Here is a 26849-nt window from a genome sequence, read left to right as displayed (position 1 = left end):
AGTATGTGCAAGTGAGTCTTTTCTCACCTTGTATATAGTGGTACGCAACTTTCTACTATGCACATTTCCACAGTACTCTCAAGGCCGGTTAGCTCAGTTGGTTAGAGCGTCGTGCTAATAATGCGAAGGTCGTGGGTTCGATACCCGTACTGGCCAAGACATATTTTAACGACTGTTTCTATGTTGCTGTCTATTACGTTTAGAAAACTTTTTTAAATTGAGACTTTGCCTTGGAGATAAAGATAATCAAATTCCCAATTTATCACACAAGGCCGGTTAGCTGATTTGCTAATAAATCGAAGGTCGTTTGTTCGATACCCGTCCTGAGCACTAGGTATTTTCTCGACTGTTTCTCTGGTGCGGTCTATGACTTTTAGAAAACTATGTGCGAGTGAGTCTTTTCTCACCTTGTATATAGTGGTACGCAACTTTCTACAATGCAAATTTCTACAATACTCTCAAGGCAGGTTAGCTCAGTTGGTTAGAGAGTCGTGCTAATAACGCGAAGGTCGCGGGTTTGATACCCGTACTGGCCAAGACAATTTTTAACGACTGTTTCTATGTTGCTGTCTATTACGTTTAGAAAACTTTTTTAAATTGAGACTTTACCTTGGATAAAGTAAAGATAATCAAATTCCCAATTTATCACACAAGGCCGGTTAGCTGATTTGCTAATAAATCGAAGGTCGTTTGTTTGATACCCGTCCTGAGCACTAGGTATTTTCTCGACTGTTTCTCTGGTGCGGTCTATGACTTTTAGAAAACTATGTGCAAGTGAGTCTTTTCTCACCTTGTATAGTGGTACGCAACTTTCTACAATGCACATTTCTACAATACTCTCAAGGCCGGTTAGCTCAGTTGGTTAGAGCGTCGTGCTAATAACGCGAAGGTCGCGGGTTCGATACCCGTACTGGCCAAGACATATTTTAACGACTGTTTCTATGTTGCTGTCTATTACGTTTAGACAACTTTTTTAAATTGAGACTTTGCCTTGGAGATAAAGATAATCAAATTCCCAATTTATCACACAAGGCCGGTTAGCTGATTTGCTAATAAATCGAAGGTCGTTTGTTTGATACCCGTCCTGAACACTAGGTATTTTCTCGACTGTTTCTGTGGTGCGGTCTATGACTTTTAGAAAACTATATGCAAGTGAGTCTTTTCTCACCTTGTATATAGTGGTACGCAAATTTCTACAATGCACATTTCTACATCACTTTCAAGGCCGGTTAGCTCAGTTGGTTAGAGCGTCGTGCTAATAACGCGAAGGTCGCGGGTTCGATACCCGTACTGGCCAAGACATATTTTAACGACTGTTTCTATGTTGCTGTCTATTACGTTTAGAAAACTTTTTTAAATTGAGACTTTGCCTTGGAGATAAAGATAATCAAATTCCCAATTTATCACACAAGGCCGGTTAGCTGATTTGCTAATAAATCGAAGGTCGTTTGTTTGATACCCGTCCTGAACACTAGGTATTTTCTCGACTGTTTCTGTGGTGCGGTCTATGACTTTTAGAAAACTATGTGCGAGTGAGTCTTTTCTCACCTTGTATAGTAGTACGCAACTTTCTACAATGCACATTTCTACATTACTTTCAAGGCCGGTTAGCTCAGTTGGTTAGAGCGTCGTGCTAATAACGCGAAGGTCGCGGGTTCGATACCCGTACTGGCCAAGACATATTTTAACGACTGTTTCTATGTTGCTGTCTATTTCGTTTAGAAAACTTTTTTAAATTGAGACTTTGCCTTGGAGATAAAGATAATCAAATTCCCAATTTATCACACAAGGCCGGTTAGCTGATTTGCTAATAAATCGAACGTCGTTTGTTTGATACCCGTCCTGAGCACTAGGTATTTTCTCGACTGTTTCTCAGGTGCGGTCTATGACTTTTAGAAAACTATATGCAAGTGAGTCTTTTCTCACCTTGTATAGTAGTACGCAACTTTCTACAATGCACATTTCTACATCACTTTCAAGGCCGGTTAGCTCAGTTGGTTAGAGCGTCGTGCTAATAACGCGAAGGTCGCGGGTTCGATACCCGTACTGGCCAAGACATATTTTAACGACTGTTTCTATGTTGCTGTCTATTACGTTTAGAAAACTTTTTTAAATTGAGACTTTGCCTTGGAGATAAAGATAATCAAATTCCCAATTTATCACACAAGGCCGGTTAGCTGATTTGCTAATAAATCGAAGGTCGTTTGTTTGATACCCGTCCTGAACACTAGGTATTTTCTCGACTGTTTCTGTGGTGCGGTCTATGACTTTTAGAAAACTATGTGCGAGTGAGTCTTTTCTCACCTTGTATATAGTGGTACGCAACTTTCTACTATGCACATTTCCACAATACTCTCAAGGCCGGTTAGCTCAGTTGGTTAGAGCGTCGTGCTAATAACGCGAAGGTCGCGGGTTCGATACCCGTACTGGCCAAGACATATTTTTACGACTGTTTCTATGTTGCTGTCTATTACGTTTAGAAAACTTTTTTAAATTGAGACTTTGCCTTGGAGATAAAGATAATCAAATTCCCAATTTATCACACAAGGCCGGTTAGCTGATTTGCTAATAAATCGAAGGTTGTTTGTTCGATACCCGTCCTGAGCATTAGGTATTTTCTCGACTGTTTCTCAGGTGCGGTCTATGACTTTTAGAAAACTATATGCAAGTGAGTCTTTTCTCACCTTGTATATAGTGGTACGCAAATTTCTACAATGCACATTTCTACATCACTTTCAAGGCCGGTTAGCTCAGTTGGTTAGAGCGTCGTGCTAATAACGCGAAGGTCGCGGGTTCGATACCCGTACTGGCCAAGACATATTTTAACGACTGTTTCTATGTTGCTGTCTATTACGTTTAGAAAACTTTTTTAAATTGAGACTTTGCCTTGGAGATAAAGATAATCAAATTCCCAATTTATCACACAAGGCCGGTTAGCTGATTTGCTAATAAATCGAAGGTCGTTTGTTTGATACCCGTCCTGAACACTAGGTATTTTCTCGACTGTTTCTGTGGTGCGGTCTATGACTTTTAGAAAACTATGTGCGAGTGAGTCTTTTCTCACCTTGTATAGTAGTACGCAACTTTCTACAATGCACATTTCTACAGTATTCTCAAGGCCGGTTAGCTCAGTTGGTTAGAGCGTCGTGCTAATAACGCGAAGGTCGCGGGTTCAATACCCGTACTGGCCAAGACATATTTTAACGACTGTTTCTATGTTGCTGTCTATTCGTTTAGAAAACTTTTTTAAATTGAGACTTTGCCTTGGATATAAAGATAATCAAATTCCCAATTTATCACACAAGGCCGGTTAGCTGATTTGCTAATAAATCGAAGGTCGTTTGTTCGATACCCGTCCTGAGCACTAGGTATTTTCTCGACTGTTTCTGTGGTGCGGTCTATGACTTTTAGAAAACTATGTGCGAGTGAGTCTTTTCTCACCTTGTATATAGTGGTACGCAAATTTCTACAATGCACATTTCTACAATACTCTCAAGGCCGGTTAGCTCAGTTGGTTAGAGCGTCGTGCTAATAACGCGAAGGTCGCGGGTTCGATACCCGTACTGGCCAAGACATATTTTTACGACTGTTTCTATGTTGCTGTCTATTACGTTTAGAAAACTTTTTTAAATTGAGACTTTGCCTTGGAGATAAAGATAATCAAATTCCCAATTTATCACACAAGGCCGGTTAGCTGATTTGCTAATAAATCGAAGGTCGTTTGTTTGATACCCGTCCTGAACACTAGGTATTTTCTCGACTGTTTCTGTGGTGCGGTCTATGACTTTTAGAAAACTATGTGCGAGTGAGTCTTTTCTCACCTTGTATAGTAGTACGCAACTTTCTACAATGCACATTTCTACATCACTTTCAAGGCCGGTTAGCTCAGTTGGTTAGAGCGTCGTGCTAATAACGCGAAGGTCGCGGGTTCGATACCCGTACTGGCCAAGACATATTTTAACGACTGTTTCTATGTTGCTGTCTATTCGTTTAGAAAACTTTTTTAAATTGAGACTTTGCCTTGGATATAAAGATAATCAAATTCCCAATTTATCACACAAGGCCGGTTAGCTGATTTGCTAATAAATCGAAGGTCGTTTGTTTGATACCCGTCCTGAACACTAGGTATTTTCTCGACTGTTTCTGTGGTGCGGTCTATGACTTTTAGAAAACTATATGCAAGTGAGTCTTTTCTCACCTTGTATATAGTGGTACGCAAATTTCTACAATGCACATTTCTACAATACTCTCAAGGCCGGTTAGCTCAGTTGGTTAGAGCGTCGTGCTAATAACGCGAAGGTCGCGGGTTCGATACCCGTACTGGCCAAGACATATTTTTACGACTGTTTCTATGTTGCTGTCTATTACGTTTAGAAAACTTTTTTAAATTGAGACTTTGCCTTGGAGATAAAGATAATCAAATTCCCAATTTATCACACAAGGCCGGTTAGCTGATTTGCTAATAAATCGAAGGTCGTTTGTTTGATACCCGTCCTGAACACTAGGTATTTTCTCGACTGTTTCTGTGGTGCGGTCTATGACTTTTAGAAAACTATATGCAAGTGAGTCTTTTCTCACCTTGTATATAGTGGTACGCAAATTTCTACAATGCACATTTCTACAATACTCTCAAGGCCGGTTAGCTCAGTTGGTTAGAGCGTCGTGCTAATAACGCGAAGGTCGCGGGTTCGATACCCGTACTGGCCAAGACATATTTTAACGACTGTTTCTATGTTGCTGTCTATTACGTTTAGACAACTTTTTTAAATTGAGACTTTGCCTTGGAGATAAAGATAATCAAATTCCCAATTTATCACACAAGGCCGGTTAGCTGATTTGCTAATAAATCGAAGGTCGTTTGTTTGATACCCGTCCTGAGCACTAGGTATTTTCTCGACTGTTTCTGTGGTGCGGTCTATGACTTTTAGAAAACTATGTGCGAGTGAGTCTTTTCTCACCTTGTATATAGTGGTACGCAATTTCTACAATGCACATTTCTACAGTACTCTCAAGGCCGGTTAGCTCAGTTGGTTAGAGCGTCGTGCTAATAACGCGAAGGTCGCGGGTTCGATACCCGTACTGGCCAAGACATATTTTAACGACTGTTTCTATGTTGCTGTCTATTTCGTTTAGAAACTTTTTTAAATTGAGACTTGCCTTGGATATAAAGATAATCAAATTCCCAATTTATCACACAAGGCCGGTTAGCTGATTTGCTAATAAATCGAACGTCGTTTGTTTGATACCCGTCCTGAGCACTAGGTATTTTCTCGACTGTTTCTCTGGTGCGGTCTATGACTTTTAGAAAACTATGTGCGAGTGAGTCTTTTCTCACCTTGTATAGTAGTACGCAACTTTCTACAATGCACATTTCTACAGTATTCTCAAGGCCGGTTAGCTCAGTTGGTTAGAGCGTCGTGCTAATAACGCGAAGGTCGCGGGTTCAATACCCGTACTGGCCAAGACATATTTTAACGACTGTTTCTATGTTGCTGTCTATTACGTTTAGAAAACTTTTTTAAATTGAGACTTTGCCTTGGAGATATAGATAATCAAATTCCCAATTTATCACAAAAGGCCGGTTAGCTGATTTGCTAATAAATCGAACGTCGTTTGTTTGATACCCGTCCTGAGCACCAGGTATTTTCTCGACTGTTTCTGTGGTGCGGTCTATGACTTTTAGAAAACTATGTGCGAGTGAGTCTTTTCTCACCTTGTATAGTGGTACGCAAATTTCTACAATGCACATTTCTACAGTACTCTCAAGGCCGGTTAGCTCAGTTGGTTAGAGCGTCGTGCTAATAACGCGAAGGTCGCGGGTTCGATACCCGTACTGGCCAAGACATATTTTAACGACTGTTTCTATGTTGCTGTCTATTACGTTTAGAAAACTTTTTTAAATTGAGACTTTACCTTGGAGATAAAGATAATCAAATTCCCAATTTATCACACAAGGCCGGTTAGCTGATTTGCTAATAAATCGAAGGTCGTTTGTTTGATACCCGTCCTGAACACTAGGTATTTTCTCGACTGTTTCTGTGGTGCGGTCTATGACTTTTAGAAAACTATGTGCGAGTGAGTCTTTTCTCACCTTGTATATAGTGGTACGCAACTTTCTACAATGCACATTTCTACACAGTACTCTCAAGGCCGGTTAGCTCAGTTGGTTAGAGCGTCGTGCTAATAACGCGAAGTTCGCGGGTTCGATACCCGTACTGGCCAAGACATATTTTAACGACTGTTTCTATGTTGCTGTCTATTACGTTTAGAAAACTTTTTTAAATTGAGACTTTACCTTGGAGAAGTAAAGATAATCAAATTCCCAATTTATCACACAAGGCCGGTTAGCTGATTTGCTAATAAATCGAAGGTTGTTTGTTCGATACCCGTCCTGAGCACTAGGTATTTTCTCGACTGTTTCTCTGGTGCGGTCTATGACTTTTAGAAAACTATGTGCGAGTGAGTCTTTTCTCACCTTGTATATGTGGTACGCAAATTTCTACAATGCACATTTCTACAACACTCTCAAGGCCGGTTAGCTCAGTTGGTTAGAGCGTCGTGCTAATAACGCGAAGGTCGCGGGTTCGATACCCGTACTGGCCAAGACATATTTTTACGACTGTTTCTATGTTGCTGTCTATTACGTTTAGAAAACTTTTTTTAAATTGAGACTTTACCTTGGAGAAAGTAAAGATAATCAAATTCCCAATTTATCACACAAGGCCGGTTAGCTGATTTGCTAATAAATCGAAGGTCGTTTGTTCGATACCCGTCCTGAGCACTAGGTATTTTCTCGACTGTTTCTCTGGTGCGGTCTATGACTTTTAGAAAACTATGTGCGAGTGAGTCTTTTCTCACCTTGTATATAGTGGTACGCAACTTTCTACTATGCACATTTCCACAGTACTCTCAAGGCCGGTTAGCTCAGTTGGTTAGAGCGTAGTGCTAATAACGCGAAGGTAGCTGGTTCGATACCCGTACTGGCCAAGACATATTTTAACGACTGTTTCTATGTTGCTGTCTATTCCGTTTAGAAAACTTTTTTAAATTGAGACTTTGCCTTGGAGATAAAGATAATCAAATTCCCAATTTATCACACAAGGCCGGTTAGCTGATTTGCTAATAAATCGAAGGTTGTTTGTTCGATACCCGTCCTGAGCACTAGGTATTTTCTCGACTGTTTCTCTGGTGCGGTCTATGACTTTTAGAAAACTATGTGCGAGTGAGTCTTTTCTCACCTTGTATAGTGGTACGCAAATTTCTACAATGCACATTTCTACAGTACTCTCAAGGCCGGTTAGCTCAGTTGGTTAGAGCGTCGTGCTAATACTTAGTACACTCCAGGCCAAACATTGACATCTATTTGGTCTAAAAACATCTATCTGTTAACCTATTCCCTACTCTACTTTACTGCCTGTGCTGCCTCCTCTATACTATTCCTACTGTAATGTACTGTGCTCTACTGTAAGTGCTGTACCAGTGCCCCTATACATTCTATCTACTCTACTGTACCTGTACTGTCCCTATATAATGTACAATGTGCTCTACTACTGTATTTACTGTAAATTTAAGTGCTCTCACTCCACTTCTCCTCCTTACTTACTGTGCCCTCACTGTAATATTGTGCTTACTACTATATACATTTCTCTACTGTACTCTACTGTACCATACTTCACTATACACTAGATGGCAGTGATATATCACCAAAGCCATTTACAAACACACTTATTTACCATCACTCTCCTCCCACCCTTAGCCCACCCCCAGCCCCCCATAATCCCACCCAGTTGACCTACTTAAAAAATGGTGAAGCCCTCCAACAGCAATGTCTACACTAAAACAAACCATATCCATCTTCAGTCCCCTATCTGCTTTTATTACTATTTATTATCCTGTACTTCTATACATTTATCATTATTTATATTTTAATCTTTTAATTATATTTTGAAACCAGGGACATCTGTCCAACATACCAAAAAATTTACAGCAGACAGTCAAAAGTACAGAGGGATGAACTGACGCCTGTGATATCAAGAATATCTGGAAAAGAGAAAGGAAAGGTTAAATTAATTACTAACATTTTGAGAGGTGAAGTCCTCTTCTGAGAGTCAAAAAGAACAACACAGGTCAACTCAGTAGAAAAGGCAGAAAGACCCACAGACAGAAAGACTTGTCTTTTCCCCATTGATTCTATAGTAATATATATCAATCACATATGCCCCATTAGATATAATACTCAATTAATAAAGCATGAGGATTCAGAATACCTTTTCCTAAACAATGAATTTCACTATTCGAACCCTGTATTTCATACACAATAAATCAGAAAAATTACAGTTAATTAACTAACAACAATTAATTAATGCTAAGTAATTCAATCCCATATCGTTTGAATTCAAACAATCAGCATTAACATTTACAAACAATGAAATTCATAATTATCTAAATTCAACTGAAAGATTTTACCAAAATCATATTAAAAATCAATTTTTTACTATTTTTAATGTTTATCAAATACTCTAATTTCAAAAATTAATCTTTAAATTAAATTAAATTTATAAATACTTGCAAGGTTGTTCCTTTATACCTTTTTCTATTTTCTTTAAATTAAATTTTTAATTCATTTAAAATTTCAAAAATGCATAACACAAAGCATGTGTTATTTCTATCTGATATTCTTTTATTGTGCTAAAGGTTGGGAAAAAATATTTATTTTTTTAACCCCCAATTTTCACCCTTTTGTAAACTGACTCATAGCTTGAGGGTTCCATTTGGGACCCAAAACAAGTCACCCTCTCTGTTGCAGCTGACATTACATTAATATAATGGCCTCTGGTTGTTACAATTAGAGGAGTAATTAAGGCATTCACATGCTTCCCAGCGAAAAAGTACGATTTTTATATTTTGATGCTTTTTGAGCGATTTTGTTCCTTTTTTGGACTATTTTTTCAAGCGAAGGTCTTTTTAATTCTTTTACTTGATTCGGTTCGCAAGCCGGTTCGCCTCATATGTTTTCGGCTTCCTCCACTCGGCTACGATCGACGAGCAGGTTGTGCTAGCATCTCCTCTCTCTTATAAAAATGAGAAAAAATTACATCTACTGTTTATCCATTTTAGGTTTAAAGCGGTATACACTTCCTCAAAATCAGTCTGAATTAATCTAAGATAACTCAAAAATCTGCTCATAATTTTACCTTTTGCAGAGGATGTTATTCCCGCAATTTTACATATAACTAAGATGTTTAATTTGTTTCTCAATGAAATTTTTTGAATAAAGCGAGTCCTCTCTCATTGAATACAACAAAACTTTACTGAAAATCTTTTACCAAGTCCAGCGAACAAAAACTCACAATTTTATTCACAAACACTTCCAATGTTTTTGGCTGTATGTACTCCTTTAAGGCATTACCTCTGACACACACAACACACAGCTAACACATTTCCACACCTCTCACATAACCCTCTCTCTTTTACCTAAGCAGACTTATTCCCCCCACCTCAGTTGTCCTGGGACTGGGCTGATCATCTCTGCTGCCAGGGTCTGGATCCTCCTCCTCCCTGCCCACCCACTCCCCCACCACCCTGGGCCGCCACTGGGTGCCTCCCCCAAGGTTCTAGTGCAGGGGAGAGGTGGGGGGGGATGAAAGAGGGGGAAAGGGGGGGGGGGTGATGAAGGAGAGGAAGGGGGTGGAGGGGATAGGGAGGAAAGGTAGAAGGGACTGTCATATGGCCATTCAGTTCAAAACGGAAGTAGTTTTTTTCAGTATACGTTTGTGTGCCAGATACAGTGTGCATTTGCAAAGTATTCAACCTTTTTTCCACATTTTGTTACTTACAACCTTATTCTAAAATGAATAATTGTTTTCCCCCTCATTAATCTACTCATAATACCCCACAATGACAAAGCAAATACAGGTTTTTAGAAAGTTTTTGCAAAATTTATAAAAAAATAAAAACAAAATATCACATTTACATTATTCCCTTCTACTCAGTACTTTGTTAACCCTTTGCACTTTACAGCCTTAGGTCTTCTTAGTATGACTTCTTCAAGCTTGTTACACTTATTTGGGTGTTTCTCCCATTCCTCTCAAGCTCTGTCAGGTTGATGGGGCATCCCCTATTTCTCAAGTCTCTCCAGAGATGTTCAAACAGGTTTCATGTCCGGGCTCTGGCGCTGGCCACTCAAGACATTCAGAGACTTGTTGCTAAACCCACTCCTCCGTTGTCTTGGCTTTGTGCTTGGTGTTTCTTGTGAACTTCCCGTTTTCTACCTCTGGAATTTTCATCGATCTCTTGTGCTGTGCTCCGTTCATCTTTCCCTCGATCCTACTAGTCTCCCAGTCCCTGCCGCTGAAAAACATCCCCCTCTCCCCACCATGCTTCCCTTGGTTCCAGGTTTTCCAGATGGCTTGGCATTCGCCAATTCAATCTTGGTTTCATCAACCAGAGAATCTTGTTTCTCATGTCGTCTTTTCCTTTTGGCACCCTCCACGCGCTGTCATGTCCTGAGGTGGCTTCCCATCTCCCTCTGCCATAAGCTGATTGTGGAGTGCTACGAGATGGTTGTCTTCTGGAGGGTTTCTCCCATCTCCACAAGGAACTCTGAGCTCTATCAGAGTCCATCGAGTTCTTGTCACCTCCTGACCAAGGCCCTTCTCCCTGATTGCGTTTCCATGCCCACTAGGTCTTGGTGGTTTCCACACTTTTTCCATTTGAGTGATGAGTCCACTGTGTTCTTAGGGACCTTCAATACTGCAGAAATGTTTTGCTACCCTTCCCCATCCTCTTCCTCACACAATCCTGTCTCAGAGCTCTCACGGTCAATTCCTTCGACCTCATGCTTATTTTGCTCTACATGCACTGTCAACTGTGACCTTATATAGGTGTGTCTTTCCAAATCATTCCACCAATTAATTTCCTACTCCTCAAGTTGTAGAAACATCTCAGGATGATCAATAAATCACCTAGCTCAATTTCATCTCCTAGCAAGTCTAAATACTTATTAAATAATATTTATTTTTTTATTTTTAATACATTTTAATAACATTTCAAAACACCCTTTTTCGCTTTGTCATTATGGGGTATTGTGTGTAGATTGATGAGAAAACTAATAATTTAATCCACTTTAGAATGCTGTGGAGTAACAAAATGTGAAAAAGTAAAGGGGTCTCAATACTTCCCGAATGCATTTTAAATACTTAGCGTTGCTTTAATGCCTCCTCTTCTGTGTGTTTGCCACTTATCCTCTCATTGCAACCAGTGGTGTAGTGGAGGGTAAACTCACACTAAACAGCGTTTACTCACCGTTTTTTTATACCACTTCATCACTGACAGCAACCTAACTAGCCAGTTTCACCGCCACTCTCACATTAACCTCATTTGGTTCTTCACTGTGTTTTATATGAATGAATTCATGCTTAATGCATGATGGAAGTAAATATATCTTAATATTCTGTCTGTCTTTGTCTTGTCTAGGGGATTTCTAGCTTGGAGCCAGGCAGCATACAGTACATCATTATGATATTACCTCTATAGTGAGCGTCTCTTCTTGAGGACAAGAATACATCAAATGCTGCTCTACTCTTCCGGGGGTTCGAAGTTGGGGTGCAGTCCATGAAAATCAGATGATCCCATTCAGTTAAAATTTGCTACACCTTCATCTTCTTAAATGTATCCTGCCCACCTGTTTGGGGGCCTCCTGACAATCAATTCGCAATTAAACTGTGCGCAATACTGGAATCTGTACCTGGAGTCAGTTCTCTCATTACTGTGTAAGAAACCAGGCCAACAGTGTATCAAACAAAGCTTTTGTCTGCTAGGAATCACTCTCCACCTAGCACCAGAAAATCGGGAAGACATGCTTATTGAAGTTTCTGCAGATGGATTCCCATGAGATTGTGGTTTGTCATTATTCTCACACACACACACATACACACACACACCATTATTCTCAGAGCTGTGTATTGTGCTGTTACCTGAGCCCAAATTGATGAAAGATGAAATCGGTTTTCAACAGAGCAGGATGACGGCAATAGAAGGTGACATATGAGTTTCAATATCAAACTGTGAACACCATATCCTAATAGTTCCTAGTTGCCTGATCAAGTTCATCAGAACAGCGATACCTTTAAGGAAGAGAACAGTGAGTTCAGAGGACTCTGCTTTTCATGCGGCCTCTATTTCTAAAGATATACAAAGTAATTATACATTTACCTCTAGTCAGTGGTTGGGTTTACTATAAGTTAAATTAATACTCCACTCACTGCTGACGGGTTCTCTAGAGCCTTGGTTTGTTTGGGTATATTTTTGGGTCTTTGGGTTTGGGTTTGTTACTAGTCTCCTTACAATTCTCAGTGCCTTGCCCACTTCTTGCTCTCCTGCAGATGTGGTTAACTCATCAAATCTCTGCTCTCCCTCCACTCCCACGATGGGTGCTCTATGGACCCAGACACTGAAACACACACCACACGAGCAATTTCATTAATGTTCTTCACCACTGACCATTTTGTTAATATATTAACTTTCACATACGTAAATCAAGCTTATATCATATCGTTTTCTGTATGCTTGGGATCATTATCCCTCCATACCCTGGTCTCCCTCCGGCCTCTTTCACATATTCAGATCTTTCAACGAAATGCCCCAGATTTCATTATCATCTCACCTACTTCCTCCAGTGTCCCCCTGCCATAGCCCTGGCCCTATCTCTCTCTCTCCCTCTAACTCTCACCTCTCCATCTCTCTCTCCCCTCTCTCCCTTTCTCTCTATCGCTTCTCTCTCCCTCTAACTCTCACTCCTTCTCTCTCTCCCTCTCTCCCTCTCTCTCTATCTCTCTCTCTCCCTCTAACTCTCAGCCTCTCCATCTCTCTCTCCCCTCTCTCCCTCTATCTCTCTCTCCCTCCTACTCTCCCTCTCCTTCTCTCTTCTCCCCCTCTCTCTCTCTGTGATGTTTAATTCATGAATGAGGATGCAGATATATACATGAAATATGGAGGGAGGGGGGGAGATATTCTCCTATTAGGATGAATTGTTAGTCTTTAGTTTTTCTCAATTGCTAAAACACTACCCTATTGTCTCCAATCTCAGTTGCCTGAACCCACTGATTAATCAATCCTTTTTAAACCATGAGCACTTTTCACCTGTTTAACATACTCAGCATTTTCATTGTGATGCACCGTGCTGCATAATGTGAGCAGTACAAGTCAACACATTGAGCTCAGGTGTCACCACTTGAACACAACAACTCAAAATTATCACACTTGTGCTAATGATGTGAGGAACTATACATAAGCCCAGTTCGCCTCGTTTCTGAGGCCCTACAATGGATAGGAAATCTGAGGGAGTTCGTGCGAGAGGGGGTCGTCGGGTGGTCGATGTCCAAACAAACTAATATCTCATAAATCACTCTTATTACCATGTTCTTTCCATATGAGCATAGGCTGACAAAGGGTACACGAAACATCAGTAGATTCTGCGCTGTGCTCCACCGTAATCCGAAATTTAGAGGAAAACGTAATTACCTTTTTTGACATTATATACATATGTAAATGTTGACAGCAATTACTGTATACATACTATTACTTACCACAGTATACTGTAATATATTTTTCATACATCACTGTACAATTACTGTTATTTAATGAGGGTTGATCATAACTGTTTGTAGGCCTAGTATTCATATATTTTTTCTAACTCCATGTTCTCTTTTTGTAAATTAGACTGCCACATGGGGGTGGGAGACTATTTCTCCCCACCAAAGACCCTAATTGTTGATATGTCCGTGATAACAATCCATTAAACTGAGCGAAATTCAGCAGAAGATCATTGAGGACCATTTACAGTTTTTCTCGATTCTAAGACACATTTCTTGAAAGCTGCTCTCCTTTTCTCTTAACTGTGAACACAAAACCCTATTTTCAAGCTACATTCACAAAACCTCAGACACTTCTTGCAAACCAGCTTTCACCTCAAACAGTTCAATCTGTACTCAAAACTGAACTATGTTGTCAAATCGTGCCCCTAAGTCAATCAAAATAAAAAACACTACTGAACAGTCACTAAACACTACGTAGAAAAATAGAAAACACAATGCTCAGGACATGAAGCTGGAGAAATAAATGTTTATTGTTCCTGTAGGCTAAATGCATGTTGCAAAAAAAAATAAACTGTGCATTTGCACTTGTACAAAAAGACAAAACAGAAATCTTGTGCATTTACATGTAGCACTTGTAAAAACAAACAGAAATCTTATCGTTTGCCAACTTGTGTACAGTAAGCCCATGTAAAAATAAAGTACAGAAAATATACAAATAAGTGCATTACTCAGCCACAGCATCATGTCTCCGTACTAGGTCAGCCACATTTTGTCTGGCCAGACAACGGGAAAAAACCCCTGGCATGCAGTATCCAGGCTTGGCATACCTCCCACTATGTCACCACAGGCAAGTCCCATTGCTTGAAGGGGATTTACCCTGGTGTAAGGTTGGTTCATAGTACCTTCCACCGTCATGAGGGAAGAATTCCTCAATAGGGTTTAGGAAAGGGAGTACGGTGGAAGCAAAGATTGATAAAACCTTGGTTCATATTGTACCACTCTCTAACCTGGAGGGCTCTGTGAGAAACTCACATTGTCCCAAACAACAACATAGATGGGATGCTCATCCTGCTGCCCCTAACAAAGCATCTCGCAGTGTGATTGAGGAAAAATGAGGAGCTGGTGAGTGTTGTAGGGCCCCAGGTTGGCATGATAGTGGACAACCCCATGATTGCTGATGGCAGCACATAATGTGACATTGCCACCACGCTGCCCAGGGAACACCAACAATGGCCCGATGGCCAATCACATTGCGGCCTCTCCTTCTCCTTTTGGTGAGATTAAACCCAGCTTCATCCATGTAGATGTATTGATGGGGGTCTTTCCATTGCATCCAGTTGAAAAACCCTCTGTAGAAATAGATATAGTTTTGTAAGTGATATGGAAAAAGTGATTTAGGCCACTACAGTAAATCACTACTTAGAGTAATCAACATTGAATGTGTCTGGATATATGCCAACCTGTACATACTGGAATCTTTGCTCTTTGACTCTGTCTGAGTTGCGATCAAAGGGCACTCTGTATAGCTGTTTTCATGCGCAGTCTGTTGCGCTTGAGGACACGATCAACAGTAGAGAGGCTGACACTGTTGATACCCTCAAAATTTAAATGGTCCTCCAATGATCTTCTGCTGAATTTCGCTCAGTTTAATGGCATTGTTCTCACGGACCATATCAACAATTGGGTCTCTTGGTGTGGGGGAACATACCTGTCCTCCCACCCCCATGTCAGTCTTTCAATTCTACAAAAAGAGAACATGGAGTTACAAAAATATACATGGAATACTAGGCCTACAAACAGTTAGACCAACCCTCCATTACAATACTACAGTACATTGGTACAGTGATGTACTGAAACATATATTACTTACAGTATACTGTAGTACAGTATATAGTATGTCATACAGTAATTGCTGTCAACATTTACATACTGTACTATAATGTCAAAAAAGGTAATTACCTGTTCTCTTCTCTAAATCTTCGGATTATGGTGGACACAGCGAATCTACTGATGTTTGGTTGTACCCTTTTGTCCAGCCTCCCTCATGCTCATACCATGGACAAGAACATGGTCAATCACAGTAGCTCTGATTTCATCAGATATTACTGTTCTTTGTCTTCGCTGACCACCTCGAACCACCTCGACCTCCTCTCACACGAACTCTTCCTCTCAGATTTCTATCCATTGTAGGGCCTCTACAAACCAGTGCTCTCTGAACTGGCTTACTGTATATGTTCCCTCACATCATTAGCCACAAGTGTGATCAATTTTGAGTTGTTGTGTTCAAGTGGTGACACCTGTGCTCTAATTGTGTTTGACTTTTGTCACCTGTGCTCACCATTATGCAGCACGGGTGCATCACAATGAAAATGTGTTGGCAAGTTATGTCTAAACAGGTGAAAAGTGCTTATGGTTTTGCCAAAAGAGTGATTGATTCAATCAGTGGGTTCAGGCAACTGAGCATTTGGTTCAGACAATAGGGTTTAGTGTTTTAGCAATTGAGAAAAACTGTAAATTTTGAGGGTATCAACAGTGTCAGCCTCTCTACTGTTGATCGTGTCCTCAAGCGCAACAGACTGCGCATGAAACAGCTATACAGAGTGCCCTTTGATCGCAACTCAGACAGAGTCAAAGAGCAAAGATTCCAGTATGTACAGGTTGGCATATATCCAGACACATTCAATGTTGATTACTCTAAGTAGTGATTTACTGTAGTGGCCTAAATCACTTTCCGTATCACTTACAAAACTATATATTTCTACAGAGGGTTTTTTAACTGGATGCAATGGAAAGACCCCCATCAATACATCTACATGGATGAAGCTGGGTTTAATCTCACCAAAAGGAGAAGGAGAGGCCGTAATGTGATTGGCCATCAGGCCATTGTTGGTGTTCCTGGGCAGCTATGGTGGCAATGTCACATTATGTGCTGCCATCAGCAATCATGGGGTTGTCCACCATCATGCCAACCTGGGCCCTACAACACTCACCAGCTCCTCATTTTCCTCAATCACATGCAGATGCTTTGTTAGGGCAGCAGGATGAGCATCCCATCTATGTTGTTGTTTGGGACAATGTGAGTTTTCACAGAGCCCTCCAGGTTAGGAGAGAGTGGTACAATATGAACCAAGGTTTTATCAATCTGCCTTCCACCGTACTCCCCCTTTCCTAAACCCCATTGAGGAATTATTCTCCTCATGGCGGTGGAAGGTATATGGACGCCAACCTTACACCAGGGTAAATCTCCTGCAAGCCATGGGACTTGCCTGTGGTGACATAGGTGTGGAGGCATGCCAACCTGGATACGGCATGCCAGGGTTTTCTTCCCCCGTTGCCTGGCCAGACAAAATGTGGCCTGTGATGTGGATGAAGTCCTGTGGCCTGCAGTACGGACATGATGCTGTGGCTGAGTAATGCACTTATTTGTATATTTTTGTACTTTATTTTTACATGGGCTTACTGCTACACAAGTGGCAAACGCATAAGATTTCTGTTTGTTTTTACAAGTGCTACATGTAAATGCACAAGATTTCTGTTTTGTCTTTTTTGTACAAGTGCTAAATGCACAGTTTTTTTTTGTTTTGCAACATGCATTTAGCCTACAGTGAACAATAAACATTTATTTCTCCAGCTTCATGTCCTGAGCATTGTGTTTTCTATTTTCTATTTAGTGTTTAGTGACTGTTCAGTAGTGTTTTTTATTTTGATTGACTCGGGCCACGATTTGACAACATAGTTCAGTTTTGAGCACAGATTGAACTGTTTTGAGGTGAAAGTTTGGTTTTGCAAGAAGAGTCTGAGGTTTTGTGAATGTAGCTTGAAAATTGGGTTTTGTGTTCACAGTTAAGAGAAAAGGAGAGCAGCTTTCAAGAAATGTGTCTTATGCAATCGAGAAAACTGTAACTTAACCCACATCTTATATGCATCGTTATGTTTCCAACACCTACATTGAGTGTACAAAACATTACAGAACACCTGCCCTTTCCATGACATAAATTGACAAGGTGAATCCAGGTGAAAGCTAAGATCCCTTATTGATGTCACTTGTTAAATCAACTTCAATCCAGTGTAGATGAAGGGGAGGAGACAGGTTAAAGAAAGATTTTTAAGCCTTGGAGACGACATTGAGACATGGATTGTGTACGTATGCCATTCAGAGGGTGAATGTGCAAGACAAAAATCTTTGCCTTTGAACGTGGTATGGTAGTAGGTGCCAGGAGCACCGGTTTGCGTATCAAGAACTGCAACGCTGCAGTTTCCTGTGTGTATCAAGAATGATCCACCACCGACGAATTGAGGCTGTACTAAGGGCAAAAGTGGGTGCAACTCAATATTAGGAAGGTGTACACTCAGTGTACAGTACATCTTTGAATAAAACATCCATATAGAACCTGCCTACTGCACTAATACCCCTGGGTAGGGATAATAATGGACATACATTTACATTTACATTTTAGTCATTTGCTAGATGCTCTTATCCAGAGCGCTTACAGGAGCAATTAGGGTTAAGTGCCTTGCTCAAGGGCACATTTACGTCATTGTGCAGACGCTCTTATCCAGAGCGACTCACAAATTGGTGCATTCACCCCTATAGCCAGTGGGATAGCCACTTTACAATTTTTTTTTGGGGGGTAGAAGGATTACTTTATCCTATCCCAGGTATTCCTTAAAGAGGTGGGGTTTTCAAATGTCTCCCGGAAGGTGGTGAGTGACTCCGCTGTCCTGGTGTTGTGAGAGGGAGCTTGTTCCACCATTGGGGTGCCAGAGCACGCGAACAGTTTTGACTGGGCTGAGCGGGAACTATGCTTCCGCAGGGAAGGAGCCAGCAGGCCAGAGGTGGATGAAACGCAATGCCCTCGTTTGGGTGTAGGGACTGATCAGAGCCCGAAGGTACAAGAGGTGCCGTTCCCCTCACTGCTCCATAGGCAAGCACCATGGTCTTGTAACAGATGCGAGCTTCAACTGGAAGCCTGGGTGTGCGGAGGAGGGGGTGACGTGAGGAACTTTGGGAAGGTTGAACACCAGACCGGCTGCGGCGTTCTGGATGAGTTGTAGGGGTTTTAATGGCACAGGCAGGAGGCCAGCCAACAGCGAATGCAGTAATCCAGACGGGAGATGACAAGTGCCTGGATTAGGACCTGTGCCGCTTCCTGTGTAAGGCAGGGTCGTACTCTCCGAATGTTGTAGAGCATGAACCTGCAGGAGCGGGTCACCGCCTTGATGTTAGCGGAGAACGACAGGGTGTTGTCCAGGGGTCCGCCAAGGCTCTTCGCAGACTCTGGGGGAGGACACAACGGAGTTGTCAACCGTGATGGCGAGATCATGGAACGGGCAGTCCTTCCCGGGAGGAAGAGCAGCTCCGTCTTGCCAGGGTTCAGCTTGAGGTGGTGATCCGTCATTCCATACTGATATGTCTGCCAGACATGCAGAGATGCGATTCGCCACCTGGTTATCAGAAGGGGGAAAGGAGAAGATTAGTTGTGTATCGTCAGGGCGTAGCAATGATAGGAGAGGCCATGTGAGGATATGACAGAGCCGAAGTGACTTGGTGTATAGGGAGAAAAGGAGAGGGCCTAGGAACTGAGCCCTGGGGGACACCAGTGGTGAGAGCACGTGGTGCGGAGACAGCTTCTCGCCACGCCACTTGGTAGGAGCGACCGGTCAGGTAGGACGCAATCCAGGAGTGAGCCGCCCGGAGATGCCCAGCTCGGAGAGGGTGGAGAGGGAGGATCTGATGGTTCACAGTATCAAAGGCAGCAGACAGGTCTAGAAGGACAAGAGCAGAGGAGAGATAGTTAGCTTTTAGCAGTGCGGAGAGCCTCCGTGACACAGAGAAGAGCAGTCTCAGTTGAATGACCAGTCCTGAAACCTGACTGGTTTGGATCAAGAAGGTGATTCAGGAGGGAGGAAAATGTGGCAAAGAGCTTCCTAGGGTTAGAGGCAGATGCTTGGAATTTAGAGTGGTAGAAAGTGGCCTTAGCAGCAGAAACAGATGAAGAAAATGTAGAGAGGAGGGAGTGAAAAGATGCCAGGTCGGCAGGGAGTTTAGTTTTCTTCCATTTCCGCTCCCGCTGCCCGGAGCTCTGTTCTGTGAGCTCGCAATGAGTCATCAAGCCACGGAGCTGGAGGGGAGGACCGAGCCGGCCGGGAGGATAGGGGACACAGAGAGTCAAAGGATGCAGAAAGGGAGGAGAGGAGGGTTGAGGAGGCAGAATCAGGAGATTGGAGGGAGAAGGATTGAGCAGAGGGAAGAGATGATAGGATGGAAGAGGAGAGAGTAGTGGGAGAGAGAGAGCGAAGGTTGCGGCGGACGCATTACCATCTGTGTAGGGGCAGAGTGAAATAGTGTTGGAGGAGGCGAGAGAGAAAAGGAAACAAAGTAGTGGTCGGAGACATGGAGGAGTTGCAGTGAGATTAGTAGAAGAGCAGCATCTAGTAAAGATGAGGTCAAGCGTATTGCCTGCCTTGTGAGTAGGGGGGACGGTGAGAGGGTGAGGTCAAAGAGGAGGAGTAGAAAGAAGGAGGCAGAGAGAAATGAGTCAAATGTGGACATAGGGAGGTTGAAATCCCCCCAAAACTGTGAGGGGTGAGCCATCCTTAGGAAAGGAACTTATCAAGGCGTCAAGCTCATTGATGAACTCTCCAAGGGAACCTGGAGGGCGATAGATGACAAGGATATTAAGCTTAAATGGGCTAGTGACTGTGACAGCATGGAATTCAAATGAGGAGATAGACAGGTGGGTTAGGGGAAAAATTGAGAATGTCCACTTGGGAGAGATGAGGATTCCTGTGCCACCACCCCCTCTGACCAGATGCTCTCGGGGTATGCGAGAACACATGGTCAGACGAGGAGAGAGCAGTAGGAGTAGCAGTGTTTTCAGTGGTAATCCATGTTTCCGTCAGCGCCATGAAGTCGAGGGGACTGGAGGTTAGCATAGGCTGGGATGAAGTCAGCTTTGTTGGCAGCAGAACGGCAGTTCCAGAGGCTGCCTGAGACCTGGAACTCCAGGTGTGGGGTGCGTGCAGGGACCACCAGGTTAGAGAGGCAGCAGCCACGCGGTGTGAGGCGTTTGTGTAGCCTGTGCAGAGAGGAGAGAACAGGGATAGGCAGAGGCATAGTTGACAGGCTGTAGCAAATGGCTACAATAATGCAGAGGAGATCGGAATGAAATGAACTAAACATCTGGAAGAAGAGAGAGCAGGGCCTCCCTCACCAAAACTTCCACCTCAGAAACTATAATTGTTTCACTGAACCACCCGAACAAAAACTCTCCCAACTTCCACCTTTAGAAATCAGAATTGTTGTGAACCACAGCGGTTCAATGTTTAAAGGAGTAGACTCAACCCACTTTATTCAGCTAGCTAACTATGACACCATAGCTAACTAGCATGCTAGCATCCAATAACACACAGTTTAGCACCAACACTTGGTCACAACAAACCACCAATAGTGTGTTAACACACTAAGCAGATAATTCGTGTCCGTGTCTAGTTCCTTTCTATATTGTTATTAAGCTATGTAAAACAATGGTTGTTGATGTGTATGGCATACGTGTAGTGTATGGCACCCTATGGCACCCTATTCCCTACAGATGTCGGATCTTAACTTGATCACTCTTTTGTCGCTGAGAATTTTCCTGCTGCATCAGGAAATTAAAATGTGCCCTGGGAGTCCCTGAAAAAGAGCAGTTCTCGTTCTCTCCATGTGGGGCAGTCGAGTCACAGGGATCAGGGCTTGTTATCAACATAATTGTCTCTCTTGCTCACTCAAACGCTAGGCCTAGGTCCTATTACTGCAACATTGGACAAAATGTACAAAAATGCCATACACATCAACAACCATTGTTTTACATAGCTTAATAACAATATAGATATTGGTCTCCACTAGCCTACGACATACAAGTGTCAAGTGTATGCTAAGGTCAAAATGAAGTTCAATCATATCCTGGAGTGGCCTAGCGGTTAGGGCCGCTGCATTCAGCGTGGCCGCGCACATATAAGCATACAGTGTCGGCGTGGGTTCAATTCTGACCCACGCCCAGGGACGGCCTGTTCAATAGGGCGATATGGGCGACGCACTGCCAAACGGGAAAAGGAAGGGATTTTTTTTCTAATCAATTATATCACGGCAACAGTAGTTATCAGTGTTGTAATCTATACGTCTGATCTGCCACAGTGCCACACTGCCACTAAATGTCGAATCAGGCTAAAGTCGTGCTTCAAATGGCTCCACCCCCTTTTTGGGGCGATTTCAGTCAGATTGAAAATCGCCCAGAACTTCTGTCATAGACTCCCATGTAAAATCTATTTTTCAAATTTCAGAGCCTTCAATACAATCTCAATGGGTGTCTGTGGGCTTGCACTTACGGCTTTCGTCACATGAACGTAACTAAGAAAAGAGAGGGTAGCAGCGTCAATCAATTCACTACTACTATCAACATGGCTAGGCTTCAGTGCAACTCGATTGTGTCTTTGAAAGAATTTCCTTTTTGTCGGCCGAACAAATGAAGATAAATTGGCACGAAACAATTAGGACCTCCCAGACCAAATTTAATAATTCAACAGGTTTCTACTAAAGGGGGTCCTACACCGAGGATTTTCCAAAAAATGGTACGAACGAAAAAATAACATTGCCACTCAACTGGATGAGGGATACAGGCTAGCTGTCCGCCGCCACAACGATGAGGTTAGTGTTGATAATCACAAGTTTACTGGAGAACTGAGACCAAGTAGAGACTTTGGACAGGGTGGATATGGTTATATTGCGATATTGTCAATACAGTATATCGTAAAGTATCACTATGTAACTCGATTTCTTTCACCCCAATCCCTCAAATTAACGGTAAATAACTGAATTGTTTGCCCCACATTTAGCTAAGATGATTAGCTAGCCAGCTAAAATGTTTTATTTAGTTAGCAGTCGCATCTACAATAGTTTACTGTCAATAACATGTCTCCAAAAATGACGTGGTGTCTCCAATTGTGTTTACATTTTACAATTGCGATGCGCATCCATGAGTATCCACTTTCTGTAGCTCAGCTGGTAGAGCACGGCGCTTGTAACGCCAAGGTAGTGGGTTCGATCCCCGGGACCACCCATACACAAAAATGTATGCACGCATGACTGTAAGTCGCTTTGGATAAAGCGTCTGCTAAATGGCTTATTATTATTATTATTATTTTCCAGCCTTGTGTAGGTCTCCAATCTTGTCCCTGACATCCTTGGAGAGCTCTTTGGTCTTGGCCATGGTGGAGAGTTTGGAATCTGATTGATTGATTGCTTCTGTGGACAGGTGTCTTTTATACAGGTAACAAGCTGAGATTAGGAGCACTCCCTGAGATCAGTCAATAAATGATTCTGGTATTGACTTATATGCTGCCCCTGTCTTCATGTTGTTGCTGGACATATCTTTTTAAAAATGTGTGTAGGTCACCTAAATCATCAGAAAAATTGCCCCTCCTGAGAATTTTTTCAGGAGCCGCCACTGCCCACGCCTCCACTAGGCCACGACATGAGGTTCCACAAATAACTCAATCCCCCCGATTGACTTTATTTATTTACACATTTCAAATATAGAGAGTGCAGGGTTATTTTACCCCCGATCTTGATGAGAAATGACCATGCCAGACACTTTTGGATAACATAAATAGAAAACAAATAAAATAATAACAGTAGGCTACACCAACATTAGTTTCCATTCATACAATGTGTCAGGTAAATTGGCACAGTAGATTTGCCATAGTAAACAATGAAAATATGTATTTATTTTGTACGGAATTCTTGTCAAATAGATAAATCGCCCTTAGTCTGTTAAGAAAGGACTAAGTTGTTCCGATAACAATACCAACCAGAGGGCGAACATATCTTCAAAGACTTTTTTTGCAAGCAAGACTAAGGGTAATACCGACAATTTTTTTTAGCAGTAATGAGATGACCAGTAAAGGTTGCAATTGAGATCAGCTGTGCGGGTGAATTTTGCATGTATGTTTTAAGACATCAGATACTCTAGTGCCATTGATTGTTGTAATTGGCCCCTTGTTATTTGATTATATTCCAATAGGCTACATTCTGTAGGCTAACCATTAGCCTATCCATTGTCACATCATGCAAGGTGTGAAAACCGATAATAGGCTACTGTGTATCCCTGGCTGAGTTGATGAGCTGATTGACAGATGTAGGCCTGCTGTAGAACAATAAACTGTCCTCCGGTGTGGATACTCGTCCATGTTTTATAGTTAGGATATGTGTAATCTGTCAATATACTGTAGTTCTGGTCTTTGGTGTGGATTGAAAGCCTGCTCTCTCGAGCACTAAGAATACATAGGATCGTCGTTTTTTATTATTTTGTCTTAAGCCTTCCCCAAACTATAACCACTCGGAATTAATGCCTAAACTGTTATCCTTTTGGTTGTTTCTGTTTTAACCTTGTAACCACATGGAATGAACCCTTTAACCATGGGGAAATAATATACCTTCATCTATGAGTCAAAGGGCAGTGGGCTGGATTCGAACCCATGCCGAGTATGGCATATGGTTGCCAGGAACAGTGGCTGGAACCACTGGACAACACTGACACTGAGGAAACCATTAATTTATTCAGTCTATTTCTTGCTTTAACATATAATAAAACAATTGATCTAAGAAAACTGATTTTCCCTAACAAAAACGCAACTACCCCCCTACAAATATGTCAATTTATTATAATTATAATTCAATTGAGATGCGCTGTACCCTGCACATAGCCTACCAGGTCCGGACTACCGCATTTGGGGCCCCAGCACTGACCTCCAGGGGGCCCAAACCCCCTAAAACCTTTCGGTAATCCAGCCCTGTAGCATACATAAGGTACAATGTAGGTAAGGTGTGCATTGTATTCAAACTCCACTTCCAGTTGCGATTCTAAATATTTGTTCAGATATTCAAATCCTCCTGCTGCAGGATTATTTTCCTCCCTGCGACGAAAGGGGTCAAATTAAGATCCAACATCTGTATGTAGTACACTACTTGACCAGAGCTGTATAGGGAATAGGGTGCCATTTGGGACAAATCCTGTGATATGCAATACAATTATGATGTGAGAAAATAAAGCATCACACTTCAGATTGGACTGGGGACGGGAGTCATAAAATTGTTGCTAACTGTAGGTCATGGAAATAAAACAAGGGAAAATGAGAGGAGAATCTGTGGTATTCTTGAAGACAAAACACGATAATGACTCAACTAGTTATGGACTATGAAAAATATGTTTGACATTATATGGTATGTGTGTATCTCTTGTTGCTCAGGACGAATAGGTCTAGAGTCTAGGTGTTTTATCCACCCATTTTCAAATAAGCAAAACAAATGTATATCTTATGACAATATTCACTCAGTACATCCAGAATCTTAACCTTTCTATGTCAGATATCCAAAGGGATCCCTCCACCAGGAAAAGAAACCAGAGAGAGTCTCAGGTCAGTGTGTTGTCTATTAAGAAATGTTGCTATAAGATAAAGAACATAAAAAAGCTATAATTGCAATTTATATCCAAGTGAGTGCTGTCCTTCTTTCATTTTTGAAGCAGGTGTAACCGGTGCTGTACTGCACCGCTGTAGCTCTGCGTTGTGTGTGATTCATTGAGGCTATAGACGTGGACTTTGGAGATCAGGTTGTTTTATGAATCAGAATTCTGTCTCTTATAGTGCATCAAAGTTATTTGAGCATGAGCACGCAGGGCAAAACGCAAAGTACACACTCCCCTATTCCCAGGATGCAGGCATGCATAATAACAAATCAACATGCTATATTAATATATGAACCTGGTGAAATTCACAAAGTATTTTAACAACTGTTACACCGGGAAATACTGTAAGTTTGTATTGACCCAAAACCAATGGTGGAAAAAGTACCCAATTGTCATATTTGAGTGAAAGTAAAGATACCTTAGTAGAAAATGACTGAAGTAAAAGTGAAAGTTACCCAGTAAAATACTACTTGAGTAAAAGTCTAAAAGTATTTGGTTTTAAATATGCTTAAGTATCAAAAGTAAATGTAATTGCTCGAATATAATTAAGTATCACAATAAATAACAGTACAAATGATTTCAAATTAATTATATTAAAGCAAGCCAGGTGGCACCATTTTTTGTATTTTTTATTTACAGATAGCCAGGGGCACACTCCAGCACTCAGACATCATTTACAGACGAAGCATGTGTATTTAGTAAGTCCACCAGATCAGAGGCAGTAGGGATGACCAGGGATGTTATCTTGATATGTGCGTGAATTTGACTAATTTCCTGTCCTGCTAAGCATTCAAAATGTAATGAGTATATAGTAAAAAGTATACTCGATCTCAAATACAGCCAGAAAATGGGTGGGTGAAACCAAGGATACTACTAAAAGTTCTAAAAGTAATCAGAAGCAGTAATCTAAAACTAGTTTGATAGATTCTACCCTTCTACTGTATGTTCCTGAGAAGTGAGTGCTGCTCCTGCATACATCAATGTACTGTGTTGTATCTCTGAACATTAGCTACTGTATGGAAGACTAATTTGAATTTCATCAGCCATCTGTGTAAAGTACAGTACTAGACATGTTCCTACAAAGATACAGTGATACCATGTTTTATGCATGTTTCATGTATGTTTCATTACTGAAATCCACTGGATTACTAGAAGTGTTCTACAGTAGGGGATATCCATGTTAAGTTTATAAACCTGGAGAGTACACAGGTATGTCATCTACTTTTTTTTCTTTTTTTTGAGGAAGAAGAGGAGGATTTATACTGTAGTTTTTAGTGTAAATTAATTTACTGCAGGAGGCAAACAGTGTCTTAACACACAGCCAAGTTAACAGAGGCATGTTTAGTCTTTGCTCTTCTCTCCTCTCCTCCCCTTTCTGTCACGATCGTTAGAGGGAGTAGACCAAGGCGCAGCGTTGAAGGCAAACATACTTTATTATCTTTAGTGATAACAAGAACAAAACAATAAACAAACAACGTGACGTCCTAGGTTAAACAACCAAACACGGAACAAACCAAAGGGAACAAGATCCCACAACTACTGTGGGAAAACAGCCTGTTTAAATGTGGTTCCCAATCTGAGACAACCAGCCACAGCTGACACTCGTTGCCTCTGATTGAGAACCACACTAGCAACTATAGAAATAGAACACATAGAACTACAACACAGAACTCAAACACATAGAATCTACACACCCTGGCTCAACATATAGAGTCCCCGGAGCCAGGGTGTGACATCCCTCCCAAAGGAG

The 26849-nt window shown here is 41.6% G+C and overlaps 16 non-coding genes across 16 annotated transcripts; all 16 read left to right on the top strand.

Annotated features, from left to right (window-relative positions):
* The first annotated feature begins 843 nt into the window (after positions 1–843).
* On the top strand, positions 844–917 carry trnai-aau. Its single transcript has one exon. It is a non-coding gene; the product is annotated as a tRNA-Ile (tRNA).
* Positions 918–1223: 306 nt separating this feature from the next.
* On the top strand, positions 1224–1297 carry trnai-aau. The gene has a single exon. It is a non-coding gene; the product is annotated as a tRNA-Ile (tRNA).
* Positions 1298–1601: 304 nt separating this feature from the next.
* trnai-aau lies at positions 1602–1675 on the top strand. Its single transcript has one exon. It is a non-coding gene; the product is annotated as a tRNA-Ile (tRNA).
* Positions 1676–1979: 304 nt separating this feature from the next.
* trnai-aau lies at positions 1980–2053 on the top strand. Its single transcript has one exon. It is a non-coding gene; the product is annotated as a tRNA-Ile (tRNA).
* A 306-nt stretch (positions 2054–2359) lies between these two features.
* Positions 2360–2433, top strand: trnai-aau. Its single transcript has one exon. It is a non-coding gene; the product is annotated as a tRNA-Ile (tRNA).
* Positions 2434–2739: 306 nt separating this feature from the next.
* trnai-aau lies at positions 2740–2813 on the top strand. The gene has a single exon. It is a non-coding gene; the product is annotated as a tRNA-Ile (tRNA).
* A 304-nt stretch (positions 2814–3117) lies between these two features.
* trnai-aau lies at positions 3118–3191 on the top strand. Its single transcript has one exon. It is a non-coding gene; the product is annotated as a tRNA-Ile (tRNA).
* A 305-nt stretch (positions 3192–3496) lies between these two features.
* On the top strand, positions 3497–3570 carry trnai-aau. The gene has a single exon. It is a non-coding gene; the product is annotated as a tRNA-Ile (tRNA).
* A 304-nt stretch (positions 3571–3874) lies between these two features.
* On the top strand, positions 3875–3948 carry trnai-aau. Its single transcript has one exon. It is a non-coding gene; the product is annotated as a tRNA-Ile (tRNA).
* Positions 3949–4253: 305 nt separating this feature from the next.
* On the top strand, positions 4254–4327 carry trnai-aau. The gene has a single exon. It is a non-coding gene; the product is annotated as a tRNA-Ile (tRNA).
* Positions 4328–4633: 306 nt separating this feature from the next.
* trnai-aau lies at positions 4634–4707 on the top strand. The gene has a single exon. It is a non-coding gene; the product is annotated as a tRNA-Ile (tRNA).
* Positions 4708–5012: 305 nt separating this feature from the next.
* Positions 5013–5086, top strand: trnai-aau. The gene has a single exon. It is a non-coding gene; the product is annotated as a tRNA-Ile (tRNA).
* Positions 5087–5388: 302 nt separating this feature from the next.
* Positions 5389–5462, top strand: trnai-aau. The gene has a single exon. It is a non-coding gene; the product is annotated as a tRNA-Ile (tRNA).
* A 304-nt stretch (positions 5463–5766) lies between these two features.
* trnai-aau lies at positions 5767–5840 on the top strand. The gene has a single exon. It is a non-coding gene; the product is annotated as a tRNA-Ile (tRNA).
* A 308-nt stretch (positions 5841–6148) lies between these two features.
* trnai-aau lies at positions 6149–6222 on the top strand. Its single transcript has one exon. It is a non-coding gene; the product is annotated as a tRNA-Ile (tRNA).
* A 307-nt stretch (positions 6223–6529) lies between these two features.
* Positions 6530–6603, top strand: trnai-aau. Its single transcript has one exon. It is a non-coding gene; the product is annotated as a tRNA-Ile (tRNA).
* Positions 6604–26849: the final 20246 nt, after the last annotated feature.

Source organism: Coregonus clupeaformis, unplaced genomic scaffold, assembly GCF_020615455.1.
Source record: "Coregonus clupeaformis isolate EN_2021a unplaced genomic scaffold, ASM2061545v1 scaf1789, whole genome shotgun sequence".
NCBI classification, from domain to species: domain Eukaryota; kingdom Metazoa; phylum Chordata; class Actinopteri; order Salmoniformes; family Salmonidae; genus Coregonus; species Coregonus clupeaformis.
The sequence above is the reverse complement of the archived record's forward strand: the minus strand, read 5'-3'. Positions and strand labels throughout refer to the sequence as shown.